General features: G+C 47.7%; 1 protein-coding gene across 2 annotated transcripts in view; it reads left to right on the top strand.

The window, feature by feature from the left end:
* The window catches only part of NINJ2 (ninjurin 2), an 82718-nt gene that overhangs the window by 62496 nt on the left and 7534 nt on the right, over positions 1 to 12688 (top strand). Inside the window, exon 1 of one of the 2 annotated variants that reach the window (XM_033116258.1) lies at positions 8713 to 8730. The exons of the other annotated variant lie outside the window; for it this stretch is intronic. The gene's annotated coding sequence lies outside the window, so the exon portion shown is untranslated. Of the gene's footprint in view, positions 1 to 8712; positions 8731 to 12688 lie in introns of those variants that run through there. 2 annotated transcript variants of the gene reach the window in all.

The raw sequence follows: 12688 nt of genomic DNA, 5'->3' as shown, positions 1-12688 counted from the left end.
AGAGAAATGCAAATAAAAACCACAATGAGATATCACCTCACCCCAGTCAGAATGGCTATCATCAACAAGACAAATAGTAACAAGTGTTGGAGAGGCTGTGAAGAAAAAGGAACCCTCATACACTGTTGGTGGAAATGCAGACTGGTGCAGCCGTTATGGAAGGCAGTGTGGAAGTTCCTCAAAAAATTACGAATAGAATTACCATATGACCCAGCAATCCCTCTCCTGGGTATCTACCCAAAAAATCTGAAAACATTTATCCATAAAGACACATGTGCTCCAATGTTCATTGCAGCTTTATTTATGGTGGCCAAGACATGGAAACAACCAAAATGTCCTTCGATAGATGAATGGATAAAGAAGTTGTGGTATATATACACAATGGAATACTATTCGGCGGTAAGAAAAGATGAAATAGGATCATTTGTGACAACATGGATGGATCTAGAGAGTATAATGCTAAGCGAAATAAGTCAGACAGAAAAAGCAGAGAACCATATTATTTCATTGATATGTGGTATATAAACCAAAAACGACAAAAGAATAAGACAAACAAATGAGAAACAAAAACTCATAGACACAGACAATAGTTTAGTGGTTACCAGAGGGTAAGGGGGGTAGCGGGTGGGAGATGAGGGCAAGGGGGATCAAATATATGGTGATGGAAGGAGAACTGACTCTGGGTGGTGAACAACACACAATGGGATTTATAGATGACGTAATACAGAATTGTACACCTGAAATCTGTGTAACTTTACTAACAATTGTCACCCCAATAAACTTTAATTTTAAAAAAAGACTTAGAATTATAACATCCTTGAAGAAATAAAATAGAAGATCGAGAGGATGAAGAAGGAACAGAGATTATCAAAACAAACGTGAATGATTAACAAAATAAAGTTTCTGCAAATGGGGATAAGGCATTAAAAACTCAGCTCTGAAAATTTCCAGCAATGGTAGTAACCTTGTATTTGTTAGCAGGCACTGTAGTATTTTACATGTATTACCTCTTTTCATCCTCACAGCAACCAGTGAGGTAGGGCCTCTCATCAATTACCATTTGCACTTGAGGAAACTAAGGCCCAGAAAACTCAGCTTGTCCAAGGTCACCTAGCTAGCAAGTGGGAATGCCCAATTTGACCCGATTCTGACTCAGTTTATATTTTTATCCATTATGGATTAATGGAAAGTCCACCAGGAGTGCAAACAAGATATGTGTTTGGCTGTAGCTGGCCTTTAGCTTTAAGGAACAGTGGGAGGGATGAGCAGAGCAGGAGGGGCAAAGAGACAAACTGGTAAAAATTGGGGTTCTCTTTGCTCAAACTGACAAGTTATTTCACATACTACACCTGCTCACTAGCCAATTCACTCTTTCAGAAGGCTTCCGTGTGCAAATGAGGCCCAGACTCTGCCCTCTCATCCCTGAGAAATACCTCAGGACAAAAGTCCATGGCCTTATAAAGTGATGGAAGAACTGACTCTGGGTGGTGAACACATAATGTGAGATATAGATGATGTATCACAGAATTGAACACCTGAAACCAACGTAACTTTACTCACAATTGTCACCCCAATAAAATTGAATTAAAAAAAAATACAAAACCCACAGCCTTCAGAGGCAGTTCCCAGAAAGCCTGGCAGCACCCCTAGCCCAGCTGCACAATAAGAGAAGATGAGCCAAGAGACCTGGGGAAAGAAGCCAGCTTGGTGACGCCCCACTGCTCCCTCCATGACGTCTGTCCACAGCAGACACCATCCCTCCAGGGACCCAAGGCTCAGCCAAGAGGCCTCTGGTTTTAAGACCAGCTCTATGGAGCTCTGATACCATAGCATTGCCCTCCCAAAGGCTTCTGCCATCAGAATTGTCCCCAATACTCTGACCAAGGTTACAGACGAGTCAGCATTCAGTCCTGGCCAGGGGGTTCTTAGCAGTGATGACTGAGAGAAAATGACCTTGCGTCAAGAGAGCCAGCAAGCCCAGGCCGTTGACGTGTGCAGGGCTGGGCACTGAGAGAGCGACAGGCTATTTCTGTCCCAGCAGAGAGCTGTCCGCAAGCAGGAGACAAGGGGTGATGCTCCACGCAGTACCACTTGAACCTTGCTAAGGGCTGGGCCCCAACAGCCTAAGGACCTGAAACTGCCTTCGCTGCTGTTTCACGAAACCCTGGGAACGTGAGGGATCTAATGACTCTGACATCCAGAGACAGGAGTCAGGGAACCTGGAGGTGACCTCACCGTTTTGAAAAGAGTATCACTCGCTATGATCTCCCATCCCCCTGGAGTCTTGATCACAGTGCACTGCCCACCACCTGCTTGGAGGTGGTATTGTGCTAGGTTGTGCTCATCCGTGAGCCTCAGTCAGAGCGGACTCTTGTCCCTGACAGTCTTCAAAGGCCCTGGCACAGTGGCCCCAGAAGACCATTTTCAGGCAAATAGACACGTGCTGAAGATTGCCAAAGTGCCCCTCACTTTACACAAGAGCCACGTTTCTGGAAAGTTGCTCATAAATTGAATCCTATTGGGGTTGCAAAGCTGAGGGTGAGATTCCAGGCTCTGAGTGCACAGGGCTTGCCACCCAAGCCGAAACCCAGGGTGTCATCCTTACTCCTCCCTTTCCCACACCTTCGATATCCACTCATCCACCAAGGCCTGACGGTCTACTTTCTCAGCCTGTCTTTGGGCAGCCCCATTCCATACCCACTGTCCCTGTCATGCGTCAGACCCATTGTGTCTCCCCTGGACTCCTGACTCTCTCTGCTCCAGTTCATCTTTTGTTCTGCCTCAGTAGTGATCCTTCTAAAATGCTGCTGTAAGGATGTCAGTCGTTGAGGAAAACCTTCTGACTACTCCCCACGGCTCTCATGATAAAGTCTAGTCCCTTACCAGACCACCTGGTCTGTCTCAGCCCCACACCTCTCTAGCCTCATCTCCACCTTCTCCCTTCCATCCGTATCCAAGGACCGCTTCGGTCCTGAGTTTTAAGACCACTGCATCCCCTCTGAGATTGCCGCCACCTTATGTGCTCCTCTTTCAAGGTTCTGCACCAGCGGCCCCTTTTCCAGCCCAGGAGAACTGAGCCCAGACCACAGTTCTTCCCAGCACCTTCCACACCCGATGGCTCCCACTACATTTGCCATCGGATTCCCCCGTTAGAGAAGACGTTCCATGAGGGCAGGAGCTGTGTTTACTCAGCATCAGTGCCTGGGACAGCAGGTACTCCTAGAGCATGCCTGCAGAATAAATGAATAAAAAGGGGGAGGTGTTGTTTTGCTCTCTAGTTATCGAATGTTTAATTTTATCTTTATTATGCTTTTCCTGATTATAAGAAGATGATGGGTTAATTGTCAAAAATTCACATGGGGAAATTATATAACTTAAAAGGGAAAATCCTTATTGGGATGTAAATGCTTCTATATTTTTCCCTATGCTTATACTATGCATAGAAATATAAAATAGGTACTCTGAATATTTTGTTTACTTTTTAACAATATAGGATCATATCATAATAACATTTCCCCCACTAAATACATTTTATATATCTTTCCAGATTTATGCATATGTATTTACCTCATTCTTTTTAAAGACATATATAGTATTTTATTGTGTAAATAAAATGCATTTTGATGAGCATTTTCTGTAGGAAAAACTCCCAGAAGTGAACCTATTAGGTAAATCAATAAGGACATTTTAAATTTTAATAGATAATTGTCAAATTGTCTATTCAAAAAAGATTGTAGCAATTTGAGTACATTTGATAGTAATTTATATTCCCACCAAGTGTGTGAAAGTGCTTGTTTATTCACATCTTCACCAACATTGAGTCAATTAAATCTTTGCCAACCTATTAAGACACACACACATACACACTGTAACCATTTGAGATGCTTCTTCAGTGGCTTGTTTCTTCATAATCTCTATTTTCCTATTGGGCTCACTTTAAAGACCTCTACGTATATCAAGGAAATCAGTCCTTTGTCCTATGAGTTGCAATTCTTTCCTCATCAGTCTTTGTCTTCTGACATTTTATGGTACGTGTGGTGTAGGGAATGGCTAGAGCACAGAATCTGAAGGCAGACGACTTGATAGTCCTGGTTTTGTATCTCACTCACTATCTGAGTTCCCCACCTGTAAACTGAGGAATAAGAACGGCACTTAGCTCACGGGAGTGTTATGAGAATGAAATGAGTTCATGTATATGAAGTGTCTGGCACAGCACTTGGCATGAGATAGGTGCATAGGGGCATATGCCATTATCATCATGGCCATCGTCACGCATTCAAATAGTTGTACTTCCCATGCAGTAAAAGGTATCGATCCTTGATGGCTTCAGGATTTCATATCATGCTTATAAAGGCTTTCCTCCCTCTAAGATTAGAAAAATATGCGCCAAGGGTGCTGTTTGGAGGCGTGCATGGGAACTCTATCTGCAGTGTGGGTACCCCTCCATCCCCCATTTTGCTGTCCTGTAAATTAATATGGCTTTTCTCATACTGGGATTTTTTTTTAAGTGAAGACCTACCTGTGTTTATGTCGTGTGCAAGGATTAGGTCATGTTGCCTTTGTGGCACACTGGTTTGGCAAACGGATTGTGATAGCTGTAGGTTCACATCTAAAGAGTGGGCCTGGGCATATCATCCCTCCCTTCATAAATGAAACGAGTTCTACTTGTCAGGAAGTACCGGCCTCATGCCAAGATTCCTACCCTGAAGGAGTTCACAGTCTGATGAGACAACAGACTAGTCACCAGATGGAAGGTGTCATCAAAGGCCTCAAGGTGAAAATAACATCCTTGATGGAAGGAAGAGCTTACTGGGCGAATGGAGAGGACATTCCAAATCGTGGGACAGGATGTTCTGTCACTACTCTACAAATATGTACCTGCCTACAATGCATCAGACCCACTCGCTACCTCTGCACGGACGCACGGAGGCAGGGAGGACAGGCCGTAGTGTTGGAAGGAGGTGGTGAGATGGAGAGAGTCAGGCCAGATCACAGAGTGTTGGACTAAGACTTTTCATCTCAGTTCTAGAATGCAGCTAGTCAGATAGCCTTAAGAAAGTGACCTTACTCCTGGGGGCTCACTTTGCTTATCCATAATATGCAGCTATGTCCTTAGGCAGCTGTGCAAATTCTCGAAGATTACACATGTGCAAACATTCTGTCCTGTGCAACAGAAAGATTTGACACCCTCAGGGCACTCTGTGCTGCTGACTGATAACTGGGGTTGCTCCCGCCTAAAGGGCTGCACTGTGAGTTCAGCCTGCCCACACTGCTTGGGGCTCCTGAGCCGGCTTCCTGCAGAGGGGGCAGCTTCCTGCTGGACCCAGACCTCAGTGTTCACAGCCCCGCCCTTCTCCTCAGACTGGACTCCTGGGCCTGCTCCCCTGACAGGTTGTTAGTAGCAGAATTAGAAATTGCCCCTGGCACGTACGGTGTCCCTCTGGCCTCATTTTTCCTGGACATTACCATGGGCCCTTCTCGGTCCCTGGCAATTCCGCCATCTGCTCACGAATAAGGGTTAAAGGCTCAGAGGAGGGAGGGTGTGCATCTTCCACCCAGACCTCAACTCCTCTCCACACCACTAAAGCCCAGTGAACAGAGTCCTCCAGGCGGCCTCACTGCAGAGGGCAGCCCCGTACCCTGGGCCTTACAGTGCAGTGCAGTGGGCACCGAAAGGCAACTGGCTGTTAGGGAAAGGGCGCTTGATGGAAGTTATGGACACTTGTGTTCTTATTTCAGCACTGGCTTGTTGTGTGACCTTGGACAGGTCCCTTGCCCTCTTTGGTTCTCAGTTTCCCCATGTCTAAAGTGAGAGGGTTGGCCACAGGGCAGAAACTGATGCCCTGTTGGCAGACGGAAGTGTGCACGGTTTGAAGTCAAATGCCTTTCAGTGGAGCCACCGCTTCCCAGTGAGAAGCATTTCCCACCACTTCTGCCACTGAAGGCGTCTGAGTTTTGTGTTCTTTGCTGCTCCCCAATCCTGGCCCTTGGGAAAGGAACCAACAGTCTCTGGTGCTTTGGCCCATTATTTGAGAGGCAGAACACCCCACTGGCCACAAAAGGGGATAGAGAGCCAGGTCCAGCTAGGTTATCTCGCCTCTAGAAGCCAACCTTGACCAAAGATGCAAACAGTGAAGCAGCCATTGGGTTTCTCAAGGCCTGTGGTCATCCTGGCAACAAGCAATCCTAATACTCGTCTCCTGCACTTATAGCACCCTGGGCTCACAGGGCCCGCTCAGAAGGGCCCCACACTGACAGGGGTCCCCGCTTGCTTTCATGCTCTGCTGTTGCCATAGAAATTCTCAATAATGTTGAACTAGGGGCCCCACGTGTTTATTTTGTACTGGGCCCTGCAAATTGCTGTGGGTTACATTCACACCCATTTGGAAAACTTTTACCAGTGTATTTATTATACTGGTCTCTCCCAGTAGGGTGTTGCTTCCTTTACCAGAGGAAGAACATTCTGAAGAATTCTTCTTGTCCTTCAAGATCCAGATGAGATGGCACTGACGCCCACGAGGTCTCCACTAAGCTCCCCAGATGGATGCCCTCCTGCTTTCCCCCTTCATTTGTATCTCCCACGGCACCCGTCCCTTCCTATAATTCTTCACAAACTCCCTGTCAAAATTTTCATCTCTGTGCTATGCCCTCTGTGCTCTGACTTGCCCAAAATAGATTGATGCTCAATAAATGTTTGTTGACTGACTGGAAAGCAAACAGAGCTATCTTCTCAGAACAGAATACAGAGCTCATAGAGTGGGTGCTCAGTAATGTTGCTGATTCATCCACAGAGCAGGCCAGGTCATTACACCAGATGGCCGCGCCCTGCCTCAGCCATGGCATCGCCTGGACGCTCCTTCTCTCCTCTTCCTACACAGTGAGGGTAGAACAGCAGAGGTCCAGAGTGGTGCTTCTGAACTACAGGGTTTCCTGGTGTGGAACCGGAAGGAAACTCCTGCCTACCTCTGTGGGTCCAAAATGCCCTCGGGGGAAGTTATAGTAAGAATCCCTGACACTTGCAGAGCACTTTAAAGTTTGCAAGCCACTTTCATAAGCATTATTCTCAAACTGTCCTGTAAGTCAAGACAAATACTTACGTACCAATTATGTAGTTGGGTTGTTTTAACATTCTTTCTTTTACCTTATGTTTATTGAGGGAAAATTAGAAAATACAGAGAAAGCAAAAAGGCAAAGAATACTTCAGATCTTAGTACCTAGTGATGACGGTGTTAATATTTTAGTCCGTATCATATCAGATTTATCTTTGCATATAAACATATATCTCTTTAAAAATAGGATAATACTATCACTGTTTTGGAATCGTATTCTCCCCATGACTAAGTAGCTAACAGAAGTGCCAGGCCAAGCAGCTGCTGGGGGCAGTGCTGGAACTGGCTCCAAGTGTCCTGACTCTGAGGCCAGCGTCCATAGCCCTGGACCAGGCTGCTGCTCAAACTCCAAAAGGGGCCGGAAAGATTGATGCCTCCATTTCATGGCTACAAGAATGGAGCCCAGCACAAAGTGTTTGTTCTGGCTGGGCTTGGAGCAAAGCCCTCAGCTCTGTCCTGGCGCACCACAGTTCACCTGGGCAACGCCGAGCTGGGCTGGGCCGGACCTGGAGGCCCAGGAGTTCCCACCTCTGCAGGGCTGGCCTTTGCCTTGCATTAGGCGCTGACAGGGATGACAGGGCAGCTGTCAGGCAGGAGGCCCGGAGGGAACAGGTGCCAGGTGGCAAGATTGGACTGTACGGGGCTGACCCCAGAGAGCAACTGGATATCTGTGTGGTGGCCTGGGAGGGTTCATGCTCTTTGTATTTTTAGAAAGGCAGTAAGGGCACAGCAATGACCAACACGTGCTTTGTTGCCCTGTGGCACTGCCCCGGTCTGTAGAAAGGGTGTTTCCAGTCGAGGTCTGGATCAGCGGCTGAGGGCAGGACGAGGCTGCCTGCCTTTCTTTCCTCCTTCTTTCCTTCTTGAGCACACACTGCTATTTAGATACTGTGTTAGGCAAGAGGACAGATTTCCTCAGGGCTCTCACCTTCCAGGAAACAGGTTTGCGGAATAGCACTGCGGTTAAGAGTTTGAGCTGTGGCCTCTGACAGACCTGGGTTCAAATCCTATCTCCAGCAGTGTGACCTCAGGCGAGTTACTTAATCTTCTATGAGAAGTGAGAAAATGCCTGAAAACAGAAGGGTGCCTGGCCCATGGTACATGCTGAATAAATGCGGTTATTAAAAGAGAAGCTGTAAACGTGGAAGAATCCTGGAGCTAGGGGTGTTTAATATGTTCAACATCCACGGCAGATCTAGTTCTACAGAGTGCCTTGGGGTTTGGGCTAAAACTAGCCTGGGACTTACACAGCCTTTTTGCTGAGGCTTTGGTAATTTTTCATCCATTCATGTGTATAGACTAGACCATATACCAGCTCCTCACAATGAGGGAGGAGGGGTGGTATCCTCTCATTTCACAAAAGAGGAAACTGAGAAGCACCGAGGCTGTGTGACCTGCAGGAGGCACCAAAAGAAGAAATGGCAGCCAGGCTCAGTTCAGACCCCTGGACTCCAAGCACCATGCCATCCATTCACTCAGTCTTCATTTTCCCCAGACCCCGGCCCATGACATCAGAGCTACCCAGAGTGCAGGAGTCGAGGCTGGGAGAATGTGTGATTTTGCACTTCACCGGACCTTTCAAATCCTGAGGAAAGAAGGGAGAGCAAGTGTGAGAACCCAGGTCAGATCTGCTGGGCTGGGAGGGGGGAACGGGGACTCCTAGAGCAGTGCAGTCCTGGCAGGCTGCCTCTGGGCCCAGGCCTCTTTGGATTGGCTAAAGCCAGCAGGAGTGACATCTGCCCCAGGGCCAGCCAACCCCTGAACGATGTGTACCCCTGGCTTTGATCCGGGGACTCCACTGTGTCCTGATTTCACCTGCCCCTGGAGCGGCAGCTGGGCTTCTTCCAATGAGCGTGACAGCGTCTCTTCTTCCTCTGCAGCCTGTCTCGTCTATGCCAGGACCCAGGCACTGCTGCCCACAAGGACAACACACACACACACACACACACACACACACACACACACACTAAAGCTGTGCTGATGTACTGAGGGGAGTCAGCAGTCCACGTGCCCATGTATGACAGCCATTTACTGACACCCCCATATAAGAGGGCTTCATGTAAGAGGTCCATGGAGCACAGCTCACCATGGTCCTGCCTCTTAAACCCCTTCTGAACGAATACAGAGGGTATGAATACAAATGCATCATTCATTCATTTAGCATGCCAGGCTAGGTGCCCGGCTCTGGGATATAGCACTGAACAAGACAGATAAAGTCCTTGTTCCCGTGAAGTTTATCTACTAGGTGGGATTGAAAAGGCCTTTTTATCTCCTGGCTCCCCACTTTATACACTTTATTCTCTGCTAAGCCTTGTCATTTTAGGGGATTAGGGAAACAGGGATATAGGGAAGGCAGGGATCTTTGTTGTATCCTAGATGCCTAGCACATGATAGCAGCTGAAAACATGTTTGTTGAAACGAACTGAGATGGAATCTGGCAGGCTCTCCGCAGGGCTGGGTGGGGTGGGAAACTCACCACCTTCCCTTTTTCTCATCCCAGTGTCAGATATGATCTATGTCATGAGGTCTCCTCACCTGGGCTATAGCCAGATTATTATAGGCACAGCTCTTATTGCTTGTGTTCTAACAGCCTGGAAATTCCAAGGAAATAATTTTTGCCTTTTGGAAACATATAATCTAGAGGGGACATACAAAACTCACATACACCATGATGTGAATGATGGTATTTTGTGTTATGGTGAACTGCTCTGAAAGTCATGTTCACTTACCTGTGTTTGGGCCTCCTATCTGGATTTAGCTTCCACCACAAAATCTAAGGTTCCACAAAACCGAGTAAGGCTCAGTAAATGCTTCTGAGTGAAGCCCAGGAGGAGGATCTAAGGATAAATGAATCAGAGCCTTGTAAGCAGCCCATGATGAACTGCAGCTGGGCAGCACTGGGCACTGGGGAAACAGAAGCTGCCGGAGTACGCTGGCTGCTGGTGCAGATAGAGAATACTATTCAGTATCTACTAGTCTAGAGAGGTCTGGGTAGATTATCTATACATACTTTAGACTAGTGTCCACCTTTAAAGGGTTTACACAGCTGATGCTTCCAGGGTTGTATGGTAGTGGTTAAGGACGCAGGCTCCAGCTGAGCTGCTTTTGGGAGGCCGTTGGCTCAATGGTTAGAGTGCAGTGCTCATAAGACCAAGGTCGCTGGTTCTATTCCCACATAGGCCAGTGAGCTGAAGCCCCCCGCCCCCCCCCACACACACACAACTAGATTGAAAACAACGACTTGACATGGAACTGATGTTTCCTGGGAAAACACACTGTTCCCAATATTCCCCAATAAAAATTTTAGAAAAGAAAAAGATACTGAATCTTTAAATATTTAAATTTTAAAAAAGGACGCAAGCTCCACAGCCTCCCTACAGCCTGCCTAGGTTCAAATCCCAGCTCTAATACTTAACAGCTGGGTGATCCTGAGCAAAATTACTTAATTGTTCTGAGCCTCAATTTTCTCATCTGTAAAACTGGTGCTGTTAAAAACAATTCAATGACAAAATCAATAGGAAAGTGTCTAGCACCGAGCTTAGCAGACAGCAAGCACTGACAACTACTGCAGCTTGGCAGCACGGTGTAGACCTATGGTCCCCAAACGTGAGCTTGCATCAGAACCACCTGGAGGGCTTGTTAAAACACAGATGGTTTCTGATTCAGGTCTAGGGTGGAACCTGAGAATTTGCATTTCTAACAAGTTCCCAGGTGGTGCTGTTGCTGCTGCTGCTTCAGGGACCACATTCTGAGAACCACTGGTACATGGAAGAAAAAATATAACTCTAGGATTTTGACACTGGGACCATCCCTTGGTATCTGGTGACTTTGGCAGATAATCTCTTTGAACATCAGTGTCTTCACTTGTAAAATGGGACTATTAATACCTACTTCATCCAGGTCCGCCTGGCATACAGCGTTATCATTATTTAGGTATTATTGTTTAAACTTTAGCTCAATTTGCTGGCCCTTGAAAGATGAGTCGGATTACAATGAGCAGAGATGGACTGGGTGGGCTTGGGGAGTGCCTCTGGGAGCCCCAAAGTGAGGCCTAGAGCACAAGTACCCAGGAGAAGCTGCTAAATCAGAAAACACTCTTGTTTAAGGTGCATATTGAGACAGAGCCGAAAAAATTCTTTGGAAATGTCTATGTGGCAAATCCATGATTAACTTTGGACCCTAACTGAGATGACAGTGTTTCCTGAAAGCCACTGACATGGTGACCTCTTGCAGGGGAGTTGGAAATGCTCCTGAGGAAGAGCAAGCAGGCCCCATGGATTTCCGATCGACCCCCTAAGCCTTCCCGTCTCTCCTTGCACACTCAGTTTCCGTTTCTATATAGCCCCCTTTTGTTAGAAACAAACTCTGTCGACCTCCTGGATTCACAAAGGGATCCAAGCACGTGGGTTCCTGGCCCCTGGCGAGGTGAGCTCACCCCAGGGCCCGTTGAGCTGTTTCCTGGGGGGCCCCCTGGTGGACGACAGAGGCACTGCAGACTTTCCCTGCGGGAGACCTTCTTCCACGTGCCCCGTGAGTGCTGCAGCTACAAAGTCCAGGTTTGCAGCCTGGGGCAAAGGCTGGAGCTTCGCGGCAAGACGAGGAGATTTCTAGGCCGGTTGGGTGTTATTACCGGAATAACACGCAAAAGACACAATTAAAGACAGTTGATTTTTGAGGGCGAGATCCACTGCTCTTGACACTGGAAGTCACAGGGCTTGCCCCAGACAGAGGCCCCAAGGGTCTGGGCCTTTGCAGATTTTGACCTGAAGACCAGTGGCAGCTTCCAGCTTGAGTTATTTATTCCCTGAGGCAGGATACCAGAGGAGAAAGGGCTAATCCTGGGCTAGGAGATTTCATTTTAAAGGCAAAGATTGTCCAAAACCGAATCCCGTCACTCAGAAAGCATTGTGCCTGAAATGCCACCCTTGAAGACCATTTCTTTTGCCCTTTTTTAAAAAATCTCTTCTAAGTAACTCTTTCAAATAAAAATGTCAGTCATTTACTGTGCACTGACTGTAGCAAGTCTCTGAGCTAGGCTCTGTGGGGACCCAGGAATATGGAAGATGGAGTCCCTGCAGTAAAGTAGACACAGGGGCCATCTGGAGAGGTGTAAACAAAGGCCCAAGCCAGCACAGACCCAGGCAGTCTTTGCACAGGGCCTGCAGACTGTAGGCAGGTTCAGGGTCTAGAGGGGAGTGGGGGGGGTGGGGCGCGATGGAGGGGAAGGCAGCACGGGGAAGAAAAGCCTTAAGTCCTGGAGTAAAGAGTGAGGTATGTTTAGGGAACGTGTGGCCCAGGGTTGCTGAGCATCAGGGAGCCTGGCCCAGGCGGAGCCTTCATGGGGGTGAGCTCTCTGCCCCCTCCCCAGTGCGGGGAGGAAAAGGATACCGGGCTAGGGAGGTGAGTGCAGGCTAGCTGGGAGGCTCTGCACTGCCCAGTCACAGCAGAAAGTGTGGAGACCCAGTGTAGGGGGGCTTGTCTGAGAATGTCCTCCCTGAGGGAGAGGCCTGTGCAGCTTGAAGGTGAGACTCATGGGGGGAGAAGAGAGGGTGCCTTCTTTGTAGAGAGAGCCATTTCAA

This window comes from Rhinolophus ferrumequinum, chromosome 10, assembly GCF_004115265.2.
Source record: "Rhinolophus ferrumequinum isolate MPI-CBG mRhiFer1 chromosome 10, mRhiFer1_v1.p, whole genome shotgun sequence".
NCBI lineage: Eukaryota > Metazoa > Chordata > Mammalia > Chiroptera > Rhinolophidae > Rhinolophus > Rhinolophus ferrumequinum.
Note: the sequence above shows the minus strand (reverse complement) of the source record. Positions and strands in the feature narration are given on the sequence as shown.